Genomic DNA, 23016 nt, shown 5'->3' with positions numbered 1-23016 from the left:
TTCCTAAGGCTTCGATTTGGCATTTAGGCTCACCTTCTGATTTGACTGTGGTGTTTTGTCAGCTCCTGAGCTGGATCACCTTCCCCCTGCTGTCTTCTCTCCTCTGCCCCATATGCCCAGGGCGCTCCTTTCTCCCGCAGCTTGCAACCAGAGTAAGCCAGGACTTCTTTTCCTTCTGATTTCCTGGAGCCTTGACACTAAGCCCTCTCCCATGTGATCAGACCACATCGATGGTTTTTTCCTTGAAACTGTTGAGTAAGCATGGATCCCGCCGACATGCTCCAGCTTCCAGATTTAGGCTGACACACCCAGGTGGGTTGCAGCCTGTTGGCCCAGCTCCTAGCAGAATTAATTCCTGACTGCAGCAGTAGCCAAAACCCAAAAATGCTCTCATGAGGAGCTGCTTTGTCACTTGGCAAAGTGAGGTGCGGTTGGCTGAAGGTGGAGTGAACATGCACAAAATCAGTAGTTTTATTCTGCAGGGAATACTCAGCTGCAAGCTGTAATTTGGATGCCAGTGTGTCTGTCTGGCCTGCAAGCAGGTAGGCCCCAGGACACTGTCTGAAGCACATGTTGAAGTTAATCTGGTCTGGGTCTGGGTCTGGTCAATGCCCTGACAGGGCATTGCCTAGGAAGGACTGCAGCTCAGGGTTAGAGAATATTCATTGCATGCAAAATGTTGCCATAGCCAATCCTTGGCATCTCTAGGGAGGGCTGAGGGAGAGTCCCACTTGGAAACCTGTTGAGCCACTGCTGGGTGGCATAAACAAGACTGATCAGAACGGACCCCATGGCCTGACTCTGTTCAAGGCAGCTTCCTGCATTTCTGATCCTCTGTGAGCCGTCTTGCGTTCCATCGCAGAAGAACTGTTGGGTATAAATACAGAAAGAGAGAAAGGGGAAGGCAGGCAGAAATTTGGCATTTGCAAACATAGGAGAGCAATCGGTGGTTGGTGGTAACTGTGGCTAAGTCTCTTCCATGGTCATGGGAAACAGTCAGGAGTCTTATGGCACCTTGAAGATTAACAGTAACTATGGTTTAAAATACATTGTTTAATCAGAAATCCAGTGGGTGGGATTTGTTTGAGCGTGAGAAAAAGCCGACAGGGTGCTGGTTGAGCTGTGGTGCTAGAGTCGGATGTTTGGAGAAACCTTTGATTCTTCCTAGCTATGGTGCAGGCTTTTTCTTTTCTTTTTTTTAAAAAAATGCTTGGGGTCTTCTCTCCCCTCCCTCCCTCCCTCCCCTGCCACCTTTTTTGGTGCATGTTTCTTTCTGGAGTGGAGTTCCTAATTCTTGCCCACAAATGCAGACATGGAGAGGATTTACAGTGGTGCCTCGCTTAACGAATGCCCTGCTTAACGAAATTTCCGCTTAACGAAAGGATTTTTCGAGCGGAGGTTGCTTCGCTAGACGAATTCGTTTTATGAAAAATTCGTCTAGCGAATCGCGGTTTCCCATAGGAATGCATTGAAATTCAATTAATGTGTTCCTATGGGCAAAATAAAATTCAAAAAAAAATTCAATGCATTCCTATGGGATTTGCTAGACGAATTTTTCGTTATAAAAAAAGACCCGTGGAACGAATTAAATTCGTCTAGTGAGGCACCACTGTACTTGGAATTACATAACATGGATTCCCCCGGGTGTTCAGTGGGTGCAGAAATGTCCCTCTCAATTGGGGATGCTCCCGATGTGAGATCACTGAATTTGTGGTGCGTCAAGGGGTTAAGCGCCATCACCTGTGGACTGGATTGATTGGATGGGTTTTCATCTCACTACATGCATTAAGTGGCTTAGCAATCGTAATTGGTTTATCAGTGCCAGGATGCCCCTGTTATCATCCCAACTGTTCTTTGGGAAGGAGCAGTTTTAAAACTACCATGATCACCACCTGCACTTTTCTGCATTTCATTCCTTTCTGACCTCACTGTATATATGTACACACAAACACATCCTACTGCCAAACCTGCAAATAGGTATATGTACCTGCAGCTTGGATAGCACTTCATGCATCTGATGGGATGTAGTCCAAAAATGAAAGTTTATGCTACTGTAAATTTATGCAGGTGCAATCCTAACCTGTGGTTGGCAACAGCGATGTTTCTTAAGAGTACTGCTCCACAGTCCTGGTGCTTGCTCTGGATTCAGCCGTGCTACTTTCCAAAAAAGCTACATACTAAGGATTTTCCCTAGCTACTACCAGCAGGCTCCTTAAACCAAGGTTGTTGTTTAGTCGTTTAGTCGTGTCCGACTCTTCGTGACCTCATGGACCAGAGCACGCCAGGCCCTCCTGTCTTCCACTGCCTCCCGCAGTTTGGTCAGACTCATGCTTGTAGCTTCAAGAACACTGTCCAACCATCTCGTCCTCTGTCGTCCCCTTCTCCTTGTGCCCTCAATCCTTCCCAACATCAGGGTCTTTTCCAGGGAGTCTTCTCTTCTCATGAGGTGGCCAAAGTATTGGAGCCTCAGCTCAGAGCTGATTTCCTTCAGAATGGAGAGGTTTGATCTTCTTGCAGTCCATGGGACTCTCAAGAGTCTCCTCCAGCACCAAAATTCAAAAGCATCCATTCTTCGGCGATCAGCCTTCTTTATGGTTCACTCTCACTTCCATACATCACTACTGGGAAAACCATAGCTTTAACTATACAGACCTTTGTAGGCAAGGTGATATCTCTGCTTTTTAACATGCTATTTGTAACCAAGGTTACAGTCACCAAAACAGAATGTCTAGTTGCCATTTTTGGGGCAAGGCTTCTCTTATTTTTCAAATGATGGACTAGCTGTGATTGATTATCAGTTAGACATCTGGCTAGTTCAGATGACCACTTTGAGCTAGGTTAAAAACTTTGAGAACTTAAAGACTAAAAATCCCTTGATCCAGGGACAGTCCACATATATATTGGCCTAATCTGGCCTCTTTCTCTTAATGGTGACATGGTCCATTCATAACATCGTTCACAGCTCCTGCTCAGGCTGCACAGAAAAAGCATTTTCGTCCCTGAATTTCATAGGAGGATAGAATTCTATAGGATGTGTTGTTCGTGTGCGAAACCAGCATACCCAAGGATCTCCAGGTATGCACTTTCAGATGGTGGAGACTCCAGGTGCCATCCTGGCACCCAGGCATCTTCCCCTGGTCTCAAGTGGCCAATAGCCAGGTGCAAATTGTGCCTGGCACCTGGTTGATTTTGAACACTGTTACTCAGCTGTCATAATTGGGGAGACAATGCTTTCTGGTATGCATCACCTTAAAAAAGAATGGCTAATTTCCAACACTGCTTCTACCTGGCCTTGATTTGAGCAGGTGCTCTTAATAGGTGTAGGTATCCTGTTGACAGGAGCAGGCTGTGCAGAGGAATAACTAAGCTGCATCAAAATAACCCTGCAGCATGGTGGACTGGGGTTTCGGACTGATACTTGGCTTTGAATGGTTCCTTCTGAGTTGCTTGTAAGGAATCAAGTTGAGAAGCATCCATGGAAGGGCTGGTGTTAACTTCTGGTGGTCTGAATGTGGCTCCGACAAATGTCTCCCTTGAGTCCTTGAAGGGTTTTTGTGTGTGCAGAGACTTGGTATCTGGCTTGGGGTGAAGTTTGCATATTCGGGAAAAGGGTGCTCATTGTTCAGCCCCTTATTTGGTTATAAATGGGCTTGTATTTTCAGAGTCAAAAGCGTTCTGGACATGAGATCGAGGTTTTTTAACATAACTCAGCGTGAGCTACATTGGGAGGCATCCATGGGAAAAATTTCTTCAGCAGTGCAGGAATTGTACAATTAACACTCTCGCTTTCTCCCCCTGCTTCCTTTTCAAATGGCAATTTCATGTCTAGATCTGGCGACTCTTTAGCCTAGCTAAGAATCAGGCCTAACTAAGAACTTGCTGCATCTCTCAAGTGACCCCCGATAGACCTTTCTGCACAACTTTGAAGGAGCCTCTAGCTACAAAAGGTTCGGCTGTGTAGGGCTTGCAATGTGCAAAGTCAGCGGCTTAGGAGGTGGGTATGAAGAGTAAAAAACAAAAACAAAAAAACCGGTAAAGGACCCCTGGATGGTTAAGTCCAGTCCAGGGCGACTATGAGGTTGTAACACTCATTTCGCTTTCAGGTCAAGGGAGCCGGCGTTTGTCCACCGACAGTTTTCCGGGTCGTGTGGCCAGCATGACTAAACTGCTTTTGGTGCAACGGGACACCATGACAGAAGCCAGAGCGCACGGAAATGCCGTTTCCCTTCCCGCAGCAATGATGCCTATTTATCTACTTGCACTTGTGTGCTTCCGAACTGCTAGGTTGGCAGGAGCTGGGGCAGAGCAACAGGAGCTCACTCCGTCAAGGCGGTTCGAACCGCCGATCTTCTGATCGGCAAGCCCAAGAGGCTCAGTGCTTTAGACCACAGTGCCACTCGAATCCCCGTTTTGGACAATATATCAATATGTCACCCAGCCCTAGTAGGTTGTGTAGAACTAGGTTCCACTTTGCAAGGAACTTTCAAGGAGATCAATCCTGGTAGCACAAGCAGATGTACTTTTCAACGCACTGACTTGACTCCTGGATAATTGGGCCACAGCACAGTTCGGACTCTGTTGCCGTTAGCATAGTGATTAATCCAGTCAGGCTCTCTTGACCTATGCAGGATTATGTCTTCAAGTACTTCCTTTGCTGCTTTGTCTGCAATTATTTTTTCCCCCCTCCTGCTCTTCTTCTTCCAAAACATTGCCGCCCTTGCCTCTTTACAATTTGCATTTAGATTGGCTGCCTGGAGGGAGCGAACTTGGACAGTGAAAGAAGAGGCCAAGATAGTTCACGGCTCCTTCTGAGATCCTTTGCAATTGGCCCTGCCGCTTTGCGTAAAAAAGCTAGTCGCTCTCCTTATTGACAAACATGAAAAGAGTCCATTTCACTTTAATTTCATCCCTGAGAAAGTATTCCTTTTTTTGCAACTGGCTTTTGCTGAAGCAGTAAAGTGAACTTTTGTATCATGCTCTTGCATTGTTGAGGCATGATTCCAGCTGAGGGCGACGAGCCAGTTTTCTGTTTCCCCTGCAGAGCCCAGAGAGAGCACTTAGCCCTGCAGCGCTGTGGGCTGGGAAATATTTAATACCATGCTTTACGAGCAACACTGCTTTTGACGTGTAAAGATTTACAGTCTTCAGGTAAAGCAAGCACCAGTCTTTATCATGGCCCCTGATGGAATTTGGCTAGAAGCTGCCTTTTTCTGCAGGGCTGGATTTAAAGACATCTCGGCCCTAGGCTGCGCATATTCCATGCACAATAAACATAGTAGCCAGAATAATTCAGTGTATTTCTTCTTTGGCTTGCTTAGCTTTGCCCAATTTACTCTTCCGTGAGTCTGTGATTATTCCTTAATGGCTAATGTGTTCCTCCACAGTTGGAGGCATGAATGCTTCCAAGTACCAGTTGCTGGAAGCCACACAAGAGGAGAGGGCTCTTGTGCTCAGGTCCTGCTTGTGGGTCCTTCCCCCCCAGGCATCTGGTTGGCCAACTGACAGTTAGAAACTCAGATATATAAGCTAGGTGCCCAATGGCTATTTAAACCAGGCTTACAGGCGCCAAAATGGAATGTGTAAGTTGCCATTTGGGGGCCAGACGGCTCAAAGTTGTATTTTTCAATATGACTTCGGGGTTCCTGAAATTCATTCTGATTGGGCAGATAAAATATGGATAATAATAATAATAATATATTATTTGTACCCCGTCCATCTGACTGGGTCTCCCCAGCCACTCTGGGTAGCTTCCAACAAAGATTAACACATTAAAATGTCACACATTAAAAACTTCCCTGAACAGGGCTGCCTTCAGATGTCTTCTAAATGCCAGGTAGTTGTTTTCCTCTTTGACATCTGATGGGAGGGCATTCTACAGAGCAGGTGCCACTACTGAGAAGGCCCTCTGCCTGGTTCCCTGCAACTTGGCTTCTCGCAACGTGGGAACCGCCAGAAGGCCCTCAGCGCTGGACCTCAGTGTCCGGGCAGAACGATGGGGGTGCAGACGCTCCTTCAGGTATACTGGACCAAGGCCATTTAGGGCTTTAAAGGTCACACCAACACTTTGAATTGTGCTCGGAAACGTACTGGGAGCCAATGTAGGTCTTTCAGGACCGGTGTTATATGGTCTCGGCAGCTGCTTCCAGTCACCAGTCTAACTGCCGCGTTCTGGATTAGTTGTAGTTTCCAGGTCACCTTCAAGGTTAGTCCCATGTAGAGTGCATTGCAGTAGTCCAAGTGGAAGATAACCAGAGCATGCACCACTCTGGCGAGACAGTCTGCAGGCAGGTAGGGACTCAGCCTGCGTAATAGATGCAGCTGGTAGACAGCTGCCCTGGACACAGAATTGACTTGCGCCTCCGTGGACAGCTGGGAGTCCAAGATGACCCATTCAGGGTCAGGAAGTCCTCCATACCAGCCCGCCCCCTGTCCCCCAAGAACAGTACTTCTGTCTTGTCAGGATTCAACCTCAATCCATTAACCGCCATCCATCTATCCTCCAACCGCCTCTAGGCACTCACACAGGACTTTCACTGGTTCTGATTTAAAAGAGAGGTAGAGCTGGGTATCATCTGCATATTGATGGACACCCAGCCCAAACCCCCTGATGATCTCTCCCAGCGACTGCATATAGATGTTAAAAAGCATGGGGGAGAGGACAGAACCCTGAGGCACCCCACAAGTGAGAGCCCAGGGGTCTGAACACTCATCCCCCACTTTCTGGACACGGCCCAGGAGGAAGGAGCGGAACCACTGTATAAGATAGAATTCTGCAGGATGTCTTGCTCGTGTGTGAAAACAGTCCAGATCCAAAGATTCCCCAAGAATGCACCTCCAGGTGGTGGAGATGTCAGGCGCCATCCTGACACCCGGGCATCTTTACTTGGTTGCAAGTGGTTGATAGCCAGGTGCAAAATGCACCTGGTGGATTTTGAATACTGGCTGTAGTGAGAACAGGATGCTGGACTAGATGGTCCATTTTCCTGGCCCAGCAGCCTCTTACCATGTTCTTATAATTCATTGTTGAACACGGTGGCTACGAATTAAGAAGCCACTGGTTTCAGTCTTGTCCTTTGTGTTGGGCAAACCACTCTCTTCCTCATCCTGTGAGGTGGGTTAGTCTGAGAGGCGACGACTGGCCGAGGGTCACCCAACTAGCTTCATGGCTGAGTGGGGATTCGAACCCTGGTCTCCCAGAGTCCACCAACCCAGTTGTGTGTCAGGAGAGGATGCCAAATGTGGCAAGGAGATTCAGGGACAATATTACATTTTGGGAATCCTTCGTGTTCTTACGTAGCTGCAGTATTTTATACTTTCTGAGTATCCCATGGTCATATTATAAAGCAGGTGTGTTCTGTGTTACAAATCAGGCCAGAGTTGTTGAGCTAAGTATCACGTGATCGACCAAGGATGCCCTGCGATCGACCAGTAGATTCCGATCGATCTGTCGGGCATGCCTGTTATAAATCAAGCACTGTTTTCTTCTTCTTGTTTTCCAATGTATTTTTTTTATAACAAATAACTAAATTCAGTGTGGCATTTGCAAATTTCTATTCTGGAAGTGTGGCCCAGAAGAAAAAAGGTTGAGAACCACTGCTGACTCTCCTAGATAACACCTGTTGGTGGTAGGTGGCGTTATGTGTGCAGAGCAGCTGGTGCTATCCTGCACCCCAGACAGTGAAAACAACTTTGTGTCCTTCAAGGTGAAGGATGCTATGTAAGGGCAAACCAGTGGGGACTTATTAAGAAAAGCCTGTGTGCAGAGGTAAAGCCCCGGGCTTGCTGAAAAATTGCTGATGCAAGATGCTGCTAACTAACCATATCTGTCTACTGCAGTTGGGGAGCCGAGTCGTAATAGGGCTCTATTGGTGTCAGCTTGTAGTATATTCATAGCCTGGGCAGTGGCAAGCGAATGTCAATTTGCTGGAGACGAGTCAGCTCCCTAGGGGGTCATAAAGAAATTCTAGGAGGAGTGTGATGAGCCCCAGAGTTGCAGGCAGGGGTGAAAGTGGATGGAATTTTAGCATGGGAAAATTGTAAGCTAATTCATGTACTGGGGAGAGGTGGGGTGGGATTTCCTGCTGGTGACGGGTCGATAGCCTTTGGATGCTAGCGCTTGCTATTGGATGTTCTGCCGCCAGCAGCTTGCCTCTGAATGCTGGTTGCTGGGAATTGCTCAGATCCTGCATTCAGGCTTCTCACTGTTTAGCCACAGTGAGAACAGGATACAGTACTGGACTAAACAGGCCATTGGCCTGATGCGCAGCAGGCTGTTTTTGTGTTCTTTTGTTGTTGTCGTTTAGAAGAAAAAAAAGATGATTAAGGCGAGGGGGACTCCGGCCAAGGTTTGCAAAAATGTTCTCCCACCTGCACGGTCCCAGAACTTGAGGTCCTCCCCAGTTCAACTGATTGGCATCCGGTTTGCGGCAGACTGGTCCTTGGTTCACATTAGGCAGAAGGGACTTGAGTTACTGGCTTTTGTTCAAAAGCATTTTTAACCAGCTTAACATTTTTTTTTAAAAAAAAGAAATCTCTTAAGTGCTATACAGAAATGCAGTACAAGAAAACAGTATAGTAAAACCCAATAAAACAGTATTCTAAAAAACAGGGACTTTTAAAAAGTGGATTAAAAATGTATTATGGAATTCACTGCCGCAGGATGATAAAGCAGGTCCACTGAGAATTGGCCTTTTGGCAGTTAACCACAGTAGTTAGATGGAATCTCCATGCTGAGAGAGATTCAGTAGGCATCTCAGTTACCTGATGCTGGAAATGAACAGTCTTGGAATGGCTTATGAGCACCTGGCCATGTGGTCCAATATGGGATGATGCTTTGGTAGAACTTTTGGTTCTTACGTGTCAAGGAAAACATCTTCTAACCCGTCTTTGGTTAGTTTTCAATGGCGGCCTTTGCACTCAGAAGGTTGTCTGGCTGTCTCTCAGCAGAGCAACCTGTATTTATTATTATTTTTTAATGCTAATGTACCCCCAAGGTCACTTCAGAAACAAAGGGGATTTGCCTTGGTGAGGATTTGATGTGGTGAAGGACAAAACAGTCACCCTCTCTTAGGCCAGTATTGATTGGGCATCTCCTGTAACACCACTTTTTGCATGTAGAGTTCCCATCTCCAATGGACTGCCTGCTGCTTTTTTGTAGTAATCAGGTGAACAGTGTTAGAAACTCAAGATATATAAGCTAGGCACCAAATGGCTTCTTAAACCAGGGTTACAGTTGCCAAAACAGACTGCCTAGTTGCCGTTTGGGGGCCAGACAGCTCAAAACTTGTATTTTGCAATGTGACTTTTTGGTTCCTGAAATCCGTTCTGATTGTGCAGATAAAATACCCCAGGTAGAATTCTGCAGGATGTGTTGCTAGTGTGTGAAAACAGTACACATCCAAGGATTCCCCAGGCATGCACGTCCAGATGGTGGAGATGTCAGGTGTCATCCTGGCGCTCAGGCATCTTTGCTTGGCTGCAAGTGGCTGATAATGCCAAACTATGGTTTATATTTTAACTAAGGTTTTGAAATTACAAACTTGGGTTAGTGAGCAACTTTAAATCATAGTTACGTGGCTGGGCTGCACTTAAATCATAGAATTGTAGAGTTGGAAGGGACTCCAGGGGTCATCTAGTCCAACCCTCTGCAATGCAGGAATTTCAACTAAAGGATCCAAGACAGATGACCCTCCAACCTCTGCTTAAAAGCCTCTCCATATAATACAAGTACTAAATCATGGTTTAATAAAGGGGGTGGACCTTCCTTCCCTGGAAGCTTTTAAGCAGAGGTTGGGTGGCCATCTGCAATGGATGCTTTAGTTGAGATTCCTGTATTGCAGGGGGTTGGACTAGATGACCCTGAGGGTCCCTTCCTACTCTAAAGGTAAAGGTAAAGGGGCCCCTGACCATCAGGTCCAGCCGTGTCCGACTCTGGGGTTGTGGTGCTCATCTCGCTCTATAGGCCGAGGGAGTCGGCGTTTGTCCGCAGACAGCTTCCGGGTCATGTGGCCAGCATGACAAAGCTGCTTCTAGCAAACCAGAGCAGCGCCGGAAACGCTGTTTACCTTCCCGCTGGAGCGGTCCCTATTTATCTACTTGCACTTTGACGTGCTTTCGAACTGCTAGGTGGGCAGGAGCTGGGACCGAGCAACGGGAGCTCACCCCTTCGCAGGGATTTGAACCGCCGACCTTCTGATCAGCAAGCCCTAGACTCTGTGGTTTAACCCACAGCGCCACCTTCCTACTCTACAGTTCTATAAATCCATTGCTGTGTGCAAACCAGGCCATTGCCTGCATACCTTCAGGTCTGTCGTTTTTTTCCTTAGGGCAGGGGTTCCCAACAAAATTTTCTCGAGGACCCCTCATCGAGCTGCTATTGTGACAAGGACCCCCATTAATTCCTAATCCTAAAATTAAAAAGTGAGAGCCAAATTAAGAGTCTTTTTATATTTTATATTTATACGTTTTTTACAGTCCTTCCTCTTCATCTGTAGGCCTTTGTCGTTTTAACGAACCACTTTTTAACCAACGGTCCATTTTTAACTATGTGAACTGTAGCTTCCGCGAAAAACAACGCTTTGTTTACAAACACTACTGTTTTGCAAAGAGGCAGCGCGCGCCAGGGAGGAGGGAGGGGAATGGAGAAGACAGGGTACTTGCGCAGTAGCGCACAAATGAAGCCGACGCGCGCAAAGCATCTTGGGGAGGTGAGCGTTAGTAGAATGCGCGCACTGCCTCTTTGCAAAACAGTAGTGTTTGTAAAGCGCCACCTAACGGCATACAGCAGAACTACTGCCTCTATCTAATTCTAGTTTTGCGCTAGATTCTGCTCATGCAGGAAGCGGCCAAAACAAATAATCTGTTATCATACGAAATATATTTCATATATTTTTTATTCTAATAGCATCTTGCAGACCCCTCTGGCATAGCTCGCGGACCCCTGGGGGTCCCCGGACCACCTGTTGGGAACCTCTGCCTTAGGGACTAGAAACCTGCTATTTAAAAAGCTGAGATCCTCAAGGTATTGAATTCTGCACTTGCCCATCTCTGCACTTTCTCAGTACATTTGTTCGATTGTAAAGACAAAAGTCCTTCCGTCTATAAGGAATGTAGCTACATGTTTGGGTCTGTCTCTTCCTTAACCGTTCTCTTTTCCTGTTCACCTTGGCACTGTGTAAATCGGCACATCTTGAGTCATGATTTGGAAAACGGGACAGAAACTGGCTGCCAGCTATTGAACAGCTGGGCCTTGCTTAATAAGCCTAAATTGGAAGGATGATGCATCTGCCTCCAACACAGAATTGCACACTTTTAACATCTTCAGAAATGTCTGTAAAGAACACAGGGCCTGAGTGGGAGGGCTTTTTAAATTAAAAAGAAAAACGGCTCTCTTTTTGAGGTTCCAGGGACACCGTGAGCACTGTGTAAAAATACCAACATATTGATTTTCTCTCTCTCTGTGTGTGTGTTACTTGCCTGGTGTCCCAGATCTTGAAGCAAGTGCAATTGGTTTATCTGTGTGCAATGGCAAGACAAGCTGAACACCCCTTGAAAAACGATGCTGTACTCTGTCGGTGGGGTTGTATCTCACGCAAAGTACATGTGCACAGCCACAGGATGGAATTCTAAATCTCACTTCCGGGGTTGTGTAATGGATTTCTTTTGAGTTGAGACGCAAGGGCATGGCTGTATCATCCAGCAACTTGTTTCTCCACCGTCCGTGGCCAACTGGATGCTTTTAGGAAGTCCACACAAGCGTGTTGCATGAAGGCAACAGACAAACAACTGATATTCAGAGGTATGCGCCCTCTGAATGTGGGGGCCCCATAGTCACTTTCATGGCTAATGTCCATGGATTAGCCCTAGCCCCCATGACTTTCACTATTCTTAGAAGACCAAAAAGACTGGAATTGCCATCTCGCTGTTTGATTGCTAGGCAGGGATCACTTTTGGGAATCGCTGCTCATTCTCAAGCTCTCTCTCTCTGTATTTTGGTGTGTTAACTTCCCTGCCAGAGCCGCAAGTGAATGGGATGCAAAACTGTGATAAGAGCTCTACTTTGGAGGCAGAGCTGATGTTTTGTGTTTCTTATATAGTGATTTTATGTTGTGAACCACCCTGAGATCGGCAGGCATAGGGCAGTATACAAATAATAATAATAATAATAATAATAATAATAATAATAATAATAATAATAATGCTTTGCATGCAGAAGGTCCCGGTTCTATCCCTGGCACCTCCCAGGAGCAATGGATTCAAACTATAAGAAAGAAGATTCCCCCTAAACATTAGGAAGAACTTCCTGACAGTAAGAGCTGTTCGACAGTGGAATTTGCTGCCAAGGAGTGTGGTGGAGTCTCCATCTTTGGAGGTCTTTAAGCAGAGGCTTGACAGCCATATGTCAGGAATGCTTTGATAGTGTTTCTCTGTGATTCCTTTGCCCATCCCACCCCATATATTCTTAAGAGCAGGGGTAAGCAACCTAAGGCCCGTGGGCCAGGTGCGGCCCAATCTCCTTCTCAATCTGGCCCACGGACGGTCCAGGAATCATCGTGTTTTTACATGAGCATGTGTCCTTTTATTTAAAATGCATCTCTGGGTTATTTGTGGGTCATAGGAATTCATTCATATATTTCTTTCAAAATATAGTCCGGCCCACCACATGGTCTGAGGGACGGTGGACCGGCCCACGGCTGAAAAAGGTTGCTGACCCCTGTTTAAGAGGGTCCCTTCCCCAATCTTCAGAGAGTGGCTGGAAGTGTGGAGGCAGAAAATGGTCCTCAAATACAGAACTTAAGGAAGCACAAATATCTAAACTTGTGTGGCTGTTTCCCCAGAGGAAGCCTGGAAGAAAGACCTGTTCTAAGTGTCTTTAAAAAGCAGGATCCAACCCCCCCCCCAAAAAAAACCCCTCTTGCGAAATGCTGTGAAAATTCTCAGATAGTTTGCTCCCAAAACGATTACAAAATGCACCTTGAATTTTTGCTTTAAGTGAATTTTCACTCAACCAAAAACCCTACAATATAAACTTCAGATTCTCTCTCACACACAAATCCAGATATTCCCTTACAGATACTGTTATTCCCTTACATCAACAGAAATGACAAGCCAGCCCTTCTGAAATGTTAAGTTTTCTGCATTGTCTTTACCATCTTCGTGTTTTACAAATAAGAACAAGCTCCATGGTTTCTTTCTGGGATTCGATTCCTTTTCTACCATAGTGCTCTTTTGGGTGCTGCAGTTCACCCCGCTTGGGTCTGAACTGCTGGTGATCTTGTCTGGATACATTGTGTAGGCAGTGTTGATGCTGAAGCTATTTGCTTGCACTAGCAAAGCCCGAACAACAGGAACGGAACTGCTTCCCATGTTCCTTCCCAGTCCTTTCTTGTCCTTGTTCTTAGATGCTTGCGTGTGTTTGTAAAAAAGGACAAAATCTGACCCTTGAATGCCCTGAGAAGTGTTGGCAGGGGGTGGATTCTTGCTGTGCAGCCTCTAGTTTTCCCAAGGAAGGTTTAAGCTTAGAAGGATGAGCAGAAGCTGGGAAAGGGGAGAAGAGTCCTTGGTGTTGGAAAACTCCCTTACGGGAAACAAAATAAAAAAAATTCCTTCCAGTAGCACCTTAGAGACCAACTAAGTTTGTCATTCATATGAGCTTTCGTGTGCATGCACGCTTCTTCAGAGACACTGAAACAGAAGTCACCAGACCCTTATATAGTGTATCTTAAGAAGTGTGCATGCACACGAAAGCGCATACAATGACAAACTTAGTTGGTCTCTAAGGTGCTATTGGAAGGAATTTTTTTATTTTTGCTTCGACTACGGCAGACCAACATGGCTACCTACCTGTCCCTTAAGGGAAATGAGGATTCCCATTACGGCAGGCGGAATAAGCGGGATTCCTTATATAGGCAATACACAGGGTGACGAAACACTTCCCTTTTCCTGGCCACTTTTACTCCACTTCTCACGATTAGAAGCTAAACGGCCTCAATGGCCTCGACCCAGTATGCCTGAAGGAGCGTCTCCACCCCCATTGTTCAGCCTGGACACTGAGGTCCAGCTCCGAGGGCCTTCTGGCAGTTCCGTCCCTGCAAGAAGTGAGGTTACTGGGAACCAGGCACAGGGCCTTCTTGGTGGTGGCGCCCACCCTGTGGAATGCCCTCCCATCAGATGCCAAGGAAATAAGCAACTATCTGACTTTTAGAAGACATCTGATGGCAGCCCTGTTTAGGGAAGTTTTTAACGTTTGATGTTTTACGGTGTTTTTAATGCAGTATTCTATTGGGAGCTGCCCAGAGTGGCTGGGGAAACCCAGCCAGATTTGTGGGGTATAAATAATAAATTATTATTATTGTTATTATTAGAGGAGTTGCATTGTTACAGGTTGGCATCAGACTTGATGAATGACCCTTGTGTGAGATGCTGTTGTACTTTGGCTCTCAAACGGAATCTGTTCCGGAAGTCCATTCGACTTCCGAAAATGTTCGAAAACCAAGGCACGGCTTCTCATTGGCTGCAGGAGCTTCCTGCACCCAATCGGAAGCCGCGGTGGACCTTTGGGTTACAAAGAACGTTCGCAAACCACAACACTCACTTCCGGGTTTGCGACGTTTGGGAGCCAAATCGTTCGAGTCGCAAGGCCTTCGAGACCTAAGGGTCGACTGTACTCAGGTCTTGTGCAAGAGGGGAAACTTCACCAAAGGTGGAGAGGAGGAAACCCCTCTTGTGGTTCTTGCAGGGGTGCGGCGCTGCAAACCTCTTTTTATTCCACCGGGCTTTTGAGTTTGTTTTGAATTCCCCTTTTCTGCTTGATTGTGTTTTAATGACTCTGTTTTGAAGCTCCCTGTTTTTATTGCATTTGTATTTTTATGGTTGTGAGTTGCCTAGAGGACCTTTTAAATATTTTTTCAGGGTGTGGTATAAATGATTTTATAAATAAAGAATGCCAAAATGATGGATTGGAAAAGGTTCCTGCTCAACGAAGAAGGTGGCTGTTGCGGTATTATATGGGGAAGGGAGAATAAAAGGTGGCAGCGACCAGGGCCGGTGCTAGGGTTTTTTGTGCCCTAGGCGAGATCACCTTCTGCCCCTCCCCCAATTAATAAAAATAAAAATAAAAATAGAAAATAAAAATAGAAAATAGAAAAAATAAAAATAGAAAAAATAGAAAAAGAAATTAAAAAGTAGACAAAATAAAAAATAAAAATAAAATAAAAAACATCTGAGAGGTGCGGCGAGGTGGCCCCAGGCTCACGATCCCTGCGCGCCTCCAGAGCTTCATGCGGGGAGCGGGAGCCTGGGGCGCCTCCACTGCGGCTGTCAGCTGTTGAGCGGCTTCAGGCCCCTCTCTGGAGGAACGTGCACGCCTCAGGGTAGCTGCCTGAAGCCGCTCAACAGGTGACAGGTGCAGTGGAGGCAGCCACAGGCAGCACTGGGGGGCAGCGGGCAGGCTGGCCAGCGCCCCCTCCATTTTGGCGCCCTAGGCAGCTGCCTAGTTCGCCTAAATGGACACGCCGGCCCTGGCAGCGACTACTCTCCAGGGCTGGCATGTTGGAAGGGCAGCTGAGGGATAATCCTGCAGACAGGCATTGGTTTGTAACCAATAACCAACTAGGCTGAAAGTGCGTAAATGGTCCATGTGAAATTCATGGCTGCGTGGAACAAACTTCCCAGCCCTTGTCTGGCACTCTGATCACTATACCATAGAATCGTAGAAGTGAAGAGTTGAAAGGGACCCTGAGGGTCATCCAGTCCAACCCCCTGCAATGCAGGAATCTCAACTACAGCATCCATGACAGTTGGTTCTCCAACCTCTGCTTAAAAACCTCCAGTGAAAAACCTCCTGAGGGAGACCGTTCCACGGTTGAAAAAAAATTAAAAAAATCCTTCCAGTAGCACCTTAGAGACCAACTCAGTTTGTTATTGTTACGAGCTTTCATGTGCATGCACACTTCTTCAGTTACACTGTCAGAATGTTTCCCCTGATGTTGAGTTGGACTCTCTTTTCTTGCAACTTAAAGCTGTTGGTTCGAGTCCTACCTTCCAGAGCAAGAGAAAACAAGCTCACTCCATCTCCCTGAAAATATTTGAAGATGGCTATCCCATCTATTCTCAGTCTCCTCTTTTCCAGGCTAAGCATGTCCAGCTCCTGTACAGCACATTGGTCTCAGTATGAAGATTCCTTAAATTAGGCTTCTAGCCCTTATGAAGTAATGGATCATGCAGTTTTGATTTCAGGTGAAGGATGCTGAACTAAGCCAAGGGAGGACATCTTGCGTGGTGAAATAAAGGCCGTTCAGATTTCAATTGTGCAGAATATGTGGGCAGTCTTAATTCTAGGTTGCCGACATACTGAGAGAAGAAGCAAGGATTTTATTTCATTACTAGTATCATGAAGCCCGTTAAATTAACGGGTGCTAGAATTAATTAGCGGGGTCCCCCCCCCCGGTGACTCACCCACCGCCACCACCTCAGCCCCTCACTCAGTCCCTTCCTGGGCGGCCAGGCTTTGTGGCAAGAGTGTTCGGGGGGGGGCTTCCACTCGCTCCCTGTCGCTTTCCCCCCAAGTTGATGTTCCGCCAGGCCGGGGGGGGGAGGAGTGAGAAGTGACCCCTCTTCTCTGACGCGATGGGGAGAGAGGGGGGGGAGAGAGAGGCCCGGGTGCCTGCCAGCCTTTACCTCCCCGTTGGTGATATTTAAGGCCAAGTATATGTCCCTGAAGGAGCCTGAGCCGATCTTCCGCACCAGCTTGTATTTCCCCCCCGACAATGAACTCGGCCTTGGAGCCTCTGCTGCTCGCCATGGCGACTGAGGGAGAGAGGGGCTTATTCACATGTTGAGCGCCCGACTGTCGAGTTTCTCCTCAAGGAGCTCCCGGTACAAAAAAGCCAGGATTTCAAGGGGTCTGTCGGTGGGAGGAGGAAGAAGAGGAGGACAACGGGGGAAGTATGGAGGATGGGGGGAGGGAGGGAGGACCCCGGTCCCCGAGGCTCCGTTTGCAACCAGGCCCCTTTGTAGGAAGCGGACGTCCCCCTCCACACGCTTCCGCGGCTTTCAGCGCTCTCTCTGCCCTCTCAGGAAAGGTAGCCCTGAGGGCTGGGAAGGGAGGGAGAAGCTCGAGCGGATCCGGCCGCCGCCTGGCGCTTCATTCGGCCGCCGCCGCCGCCGCCATGTTGTCCGTCTCTCTCTCTCGTGCTCCAAGTGTCTCTGCGCTCCAAGTCCCAACGGCTGTCCGTGGGGCACATGCGCAGTAGCACAAACCCACGAACACAGGGACTGGACGCAGACACATTTGGACTTTATTATATAGGATAGGGCGGAGGGAGAGGAGTAAATTCCAACCAGGGAAGGGATGGTTTCGTTTGCTCCTTATTGGAAAGTGAGGCAGTTCGCTGCGCATTCCCATCGTTTCAGGATTACAAGGGCTGCCGTAAGGATGGAAGGAAACAACTGGGTCAAGAGGCTCTTTAACTATATATATATATATATATATATATATATGGGATTAGCAATGGATCAAGCATTTGAAACTGGGCTGAAACAGAAAGCAAGAATCCCGGCTGGCATGCTCATACCCACTGTGCAACTAAGCTCTGCTTAGCAGTCCCATCAACAACTCTCTGCGTTGGGGTCAGTTGGTTAGCTTTCAATGGAGGGTTTAGGCTAGTAGCAGAGCTTGGAAATCTAGAAACCAGCAAACCACACGGCGGTGCTGGCTAGGGCTGATGGAAGTTGTAGTCCAAAACATGCAGAGGGCACCAGGTTGGGAAAGGCTGGGCTTTAGATATGGCTGGGCTTCTGTAGCTCTGAACTTTGCAGTCCCAACCAAATCTAATCTTCCTCTCCCCCTGCCCTCGGAGCTTATCTTTCGAAAGCAGACTGCACTGTCTCTTTGTCCAAATCCAGTTGGTTGCAAAGGCGACGAGGAATAAATGGTAAAACCCTGGGTTGAAAAAATGGATCTCTGCTCTTGTCGCTTGGCAAAACAGTTCTAGACATGGGGATGCGGGTGGTGCTGTGGTCTAAACCACTGAACCTCTTGGACTTGCTGATCGGAAGGTCGGCAGTTCGGTTCCCCACAATGGAGTGAGCTCCTGTTGCTCTGTCCCAGCTCCTGCCAACCTAGCAGTTCGAAAGCACGCCAGTGCAAGTAGATAAATAGGTACTGCTGCAGTGGGAAGGTAAACGGTGTTTCCATGCAATCTGGTACTCGTCACGGTCCTCCTTGTGCCAGTAGTGGTTTAGTCATGGTGGCCACATGATCCAGAAAACTGTGTGCGGACAAACACTGGCTCCCTCGGCCTGAAAAGCAAGATGAGCACCGCAACCCCATAGTCACCTTTGACTGGACTTAACCGTCCAGGGGTCCTTTACCTTTTTTTACCTTTTAGACGTGGTAAGTGAATTCTGGGGCCAGGCTACAGTGGTGCCTCGACTTACGAATTTAATCCGTTCCGAAGGCACCTTCGTAGGTCGAAAAATTCGTAAGTCGAAAAGCGCCATTGGAAACGCGATTTCCTATAGGAATGCATTGGAAACGGAAAAATTCATAAATCGAAGCAACCCCATCTAAAAATTCGTAAGTCGAAAAAACCCTATCTAAAACCGCCACGGTTTCCATTCGGATGTCGAGAAATTCGTAAGCGTGCGGCCATTTGCCCCACTCGCAAGTCTAAAAATTTGGTTGTCGAGTTGTTCATAAGTCGAGGTACCACTGTATTTCCTCTATTCTGCGGATGGGCCTTTGCGGTGATTGTGTCTCTGCTCAGAAAAAAAAGAAAAAATGCTTTTCCTCTGCTTGTCGGGTCAACGATTTGTGCGTCCAACACCCCAGCCCCCTTTTCTAACACAGTACATACAGCTGTAAATATGTCTCTCCAAATTCCTAGCATTTTGCTTGGGTTTCTGTTGTTGCAGTCTGAGCCTGTTGCCTGCCTGTTCTCTGACTCATCGTTTAATATGAGTTCTTCTGGCTTTTTTTGGGGGGGGGGAGGCTTTGTGGACTGGCTAAACATATGGAGACTTTTTGCCACCATTAATCTAAAGACCCCAAACTGACGCGTCCGCCGTCAAAGGCATGGCCTGCTTCCATGCACTTACTGGCGTAATGCTGAAATAGGATAAAAAGAGATTGGGCGTTGGCTTCTGTTGCGAAACTGTGATTAAATCAGAGATATGTCTCTAGTGTTAAGAGGAGCTTCTAGAGAAAGGAACAAATTTAGCACTGCTTGAACCTGCTAATGGGCTTCTACAGGCATTCTGTATACCCTGTTTCCCCGAAAATAAGACATACCCATAAAAAAGCCGTAGCAGGATTTCTAAGCATTTGCGCAATATAAGCCATACCCCGAAAATAAGAAATAGTGATAGGCGCAGTTCTGGAGGGTGCCAAGGAAGAGGCAAGGCTGGACACGTAATAAAAAAAATCAGACATCCCCTGAAAATAAGCCATAGTGTGTCTTCTTGAGGAAAAATAAATATAAGACAGTGTCTTATTTTCAGGGAAACACGGTATCTCGTTTGGACTTCAGGCGGAGTATTTATTTGGATTTATTTCATAAAATTTACAAACTGATGGATTGTAAGATTAAGAATAATAATAATTTCTCAAAGCTGTTTACAAAGAGAATAAAACTATAAAATTATTGATAGAAGCAACCCTTTCGAACATTCAAAAGATAAAACCAGCAATAAACTCAAAGGAAATTAAAGCATACATCAACATTCTACATGTCTGGATGGGCTTGTGTAAACAAGAACAATTTTAGCAGGCGCCAAAAAAGAGGTCAGTGAAGACCTGGTGTCAATAGGCAGGGAGTTCCAGAGCTACACATTATGACTTGTCTTGGAATATATAGGCTGCTTCTCAACATTTGCAAAAATTACGAGGAAATAAATAAAATTATATATTTAAAATCTAATTGGAGTTGTTGCATGCATGCACGCACGCACGCACGCACGCACACACACACACTGTCAAAGTTGCTCTCCCCACTGTGACACACAGCGCCATCAGTGTGCATAGTTTGCTTTTGTTATGTGCATGCTTTCGTGTGCCTGCACACTTGGTATCTGAAGAAGTGTGCATGCTACACAATAGCTCATACCAATAACAAACTTAGTTGGTCTCTAAGGTGCTACTGGAAGGAATTTTTTTATTTTGTTTCGACATAGTTTGCTTATCAGAGTTATTTCGAGCCAGGAGATACAGAAGGGAGAATTCCCCAAAGGAATGTAGATTTAGTATTCATTCTTTCAACAGCTGCTAGATTGGCTGTTGTGTTAAATATTGGAAATCCAGGAGTGGCTTATCGATTGGGGGGGGGAGGTACTTGCAGAATGCCCGGGAGATTTTTCTTAATGTGTATAATGGGAAGGAAACTCTCATTCCATGAAGCTGAAGGGAGTGTGTGTGTGAGAGAGAGTATTATTATTATTTTTCTTTAAATCCGAACTGGGCACTTTCCTTCCTGAAACAGGAGATGGTTACAATTTAGAATCACAGAATTGTAGAGTTGAAAGGGACCCAGAGTGTCATCTAGTCCAACCCCCTACAATACAGGAATCTCAACTTAAAGCATCCACATGACAGATGCTTCTCCAAGGAAGGAGAGTCCACCACCTCCTGAGGGAGCCCGTTCCACAGCCGGACAACTCTTGCCGTCAGGAAGTTCTTCCTGATGTTTAGTCGGAATCTCCTTTCTTGTAACTTGACTCCACTGGTTTGAGTCCTACCCTTCCGGAGCAGTAGAAAACAAGCTTGTTCCCCCTTCCATGTGGCAGCCCTTCAGATTTTTGAAGATGGCACTCATATCTCCTCTTCTCCAGGCTAAACATATTTTAAAAGTACAGTTGTCATTAGAATGGTTTATTTTTGCCCGAAATGTTTTCTTGCCCAGCATTTTGGGCTTGCTTTGCATCTTAAATGTGTTTTGATAATTTTGGATCTTCAACCTCGTCATTGAGAAATGTACTTGGTGGAGGATCTTTCTGTTCCACAGGCCATTATTATCTCCACCATGCTCTCCCATTACTGTTCAAGCAGCCCAATTGCTGACTCACTCTACTTGGTGCTAGAGAATACTACCTTTTCTATCTTTCCTTCATTATCTCTCTCTCTTTACTCTTCTTGCAGCTGATCCTGTTGATAATCCATAAAATCCTGTTTCTGGTGGGAAATCTGGACGTTAAAAGTTTTTCCAGTGTCTTACCTGTTGGACACATTGGAGGCTCATTCCAGGTGGCAGGCTGGTCACGAAATTGAGGTAAGGTGAAATTCTGCATCTTAAGCGAGCTACTTTCTTTGCAGCATCTGTCTTTATGCAAAAATGAGATTGATTATTTTTTTTGGTCCGCTACATCCCCATGAGGAGAGGTCACACACAAATAATGAAATGCATATTTGAAAAAAAATAAATCTTGATTTTCTATTGATCAACAGCAAATCTACCCTGCTAAAGTATAAAGTCCTCCATTTGTCTTGTAACTGCTGCTTGCTTGCATTCCCTCTGTTACCCAAAGGTGGCTCCACAGTTTACCTTTCCTCCAAGTACTGTTGCATGAAAGAGCCTACCTATGGTACTTTATATTTTGAAACATCGCCATGGGTAGGGGGGTTGCAAAGAGCAATGGTGTAATTTGGAAAAGAATAATATATATTTTTTATTTAGACCCTCTTGGACAACTGATTGGAAAGGTCTATATATTAGCTTAATATCCCACCTTGTTTGTATGCTGATACCCATAGTTCCGGAGCCGGCAGGCAGTGGAAAGCAGTGTTTGAAATTTCCCAGGCTCCAGGAGGGTTTTGCTACTGGTGTGGGTCCAATTGCAACTAAATAGAGATTTCTGAGCGCCAGGTTGGCAACTGACCTTTCCATCAATGCTTGGCTTGTGGGGAGGTGCATGTTTCTCATTAATATCATGGCTTCTTATTTGTAGGAAACTTGATAGAGAGAATGGGAAGGCAAGTGAGGGTTGATGATGAGAAAGATGGGAGTCTTCAAGGTGCTTGGGAAGTGATTTGGGAATGTCCCAAAATGATGCAGAGATGTGCACAGGTGAAAGTTTAAGCAGCCAGCGCAGGGACGGGAGGACTTGGGAAGCAGCAGCCAGGCTTTGTAATCATTTTGATGCAGACTTCATAATGATTCCCGCTAATGCTATTATACAATTTTTTTGGGGGGGGACTTGAACTGTGCCAGGATACCCTATACAGGGGCATCGCAATAGGGGGTGGGGGGCAGCGTGGCTGCGGGGGGCAGCACGGTGCCCCCTCGCTACTGTGGCGGCAGCGCAGCTGCCATTGCAGAGGCCCCAATGTTTCTGTTCTCGCCCCTCACTTCCTGGTGGGGCGGAGGCAAGGGGCGGGCCAGAGAGTAGCATCAGCGGCGGCCACTGAAGCCCCTCGCCGCTCTGTCTCCGCCTGAGTAGGAAGAAGACAAAGCGCGTGGCAAGCCGATCCATAGTGCGCTTTGTCTTTTTCCTACTCAGGTGGAGGCGGAGCGGTGAGGGGCAGCCAGAAGGCTAGCGACGCCGCTAACCCTATAAAACATCAGGAGCGATGTGGGGCTCTTCTCTGCTAAGTTTTAAGCTCCTGCTTGTCTGTTTTGTTCATATATATTTTTCATGAGGCTAAGATGGTTGGGTGGCGCCTTGTACGCCTCCTTCCGGCGACTCCTGCAGCCAAGCTGGCGTCAAACTTATTGCTCTGCTTTACTTTGGAACCACGTGTACCTCCATAGACACTGCCCAGGCTTGTGCCCTGGGGCGGCCACTTTGGTGCTCTCTAGCCTGCTTCTGAGCTGGTGCCACCAAGTTAAATGTCATCTGCAGAAGTTTTGTTGCTGTTTTGGAAAGGAAATGGTTTCCTTCTCTGTGTTGCTATGAAAAGGGGTTGATTTCTCTCTTTTTTGATGGAATTGCAAACTTGGTGGATTAGTGGAATGCTGTGGACATAGTATATATTGATTTCAGTAAGGCTGTGGACAAAGTCCCCCATGATATTCTCACGAGGAA

At 46.7% G+C, this 23016-nt stretch overlaps 1 protein-coding gene across 5 annotated transcripts in view; it reads left to right on the top strand.

Annotated features, from left to right (window-relative positions):
- Nucleotides 1–23016, top strand: part of EXTL3 (exostosin like glycosyltransferase 3) — a 156936-nt gene that overhangs the window by 32503 nt on the left and 101417 nt on the right. For all 5 annotated transcript variants that reach the window (XM_035110850.3, XM_088666954.1, XM_035110849.3 and 2 more), the window contains exon 2: nucleotides 21134–21263. The gene's annotated coding sequence lies outside the window, so the exon portion shown is untranslated. The remainder of the gene's footprint in view (nucleotides 1–21133; nucleotides 21264–23016) is intronic.

Source organism: Zootoca vivipara, chromosome 3 (assembly GCF_965207765.1).
Source record: "Zootoca vivipara chromosome 3, rZooViv2.hap1.1, whole genome shotgun sequence".
In the NCBI taxonomy this organism is placed as follows: domain Eukaryota; kingdom Metazoa; phylum Chordata; class Lepidosauria; order Squamata; family Lacertidae; genus Zootoca; species Zootoca vivipara.
The sequence above is the reverse complement of the archived record's forward strand: the minus strand, read 5'-3'. Positions and strand labels throughout refer to the sequence as shown.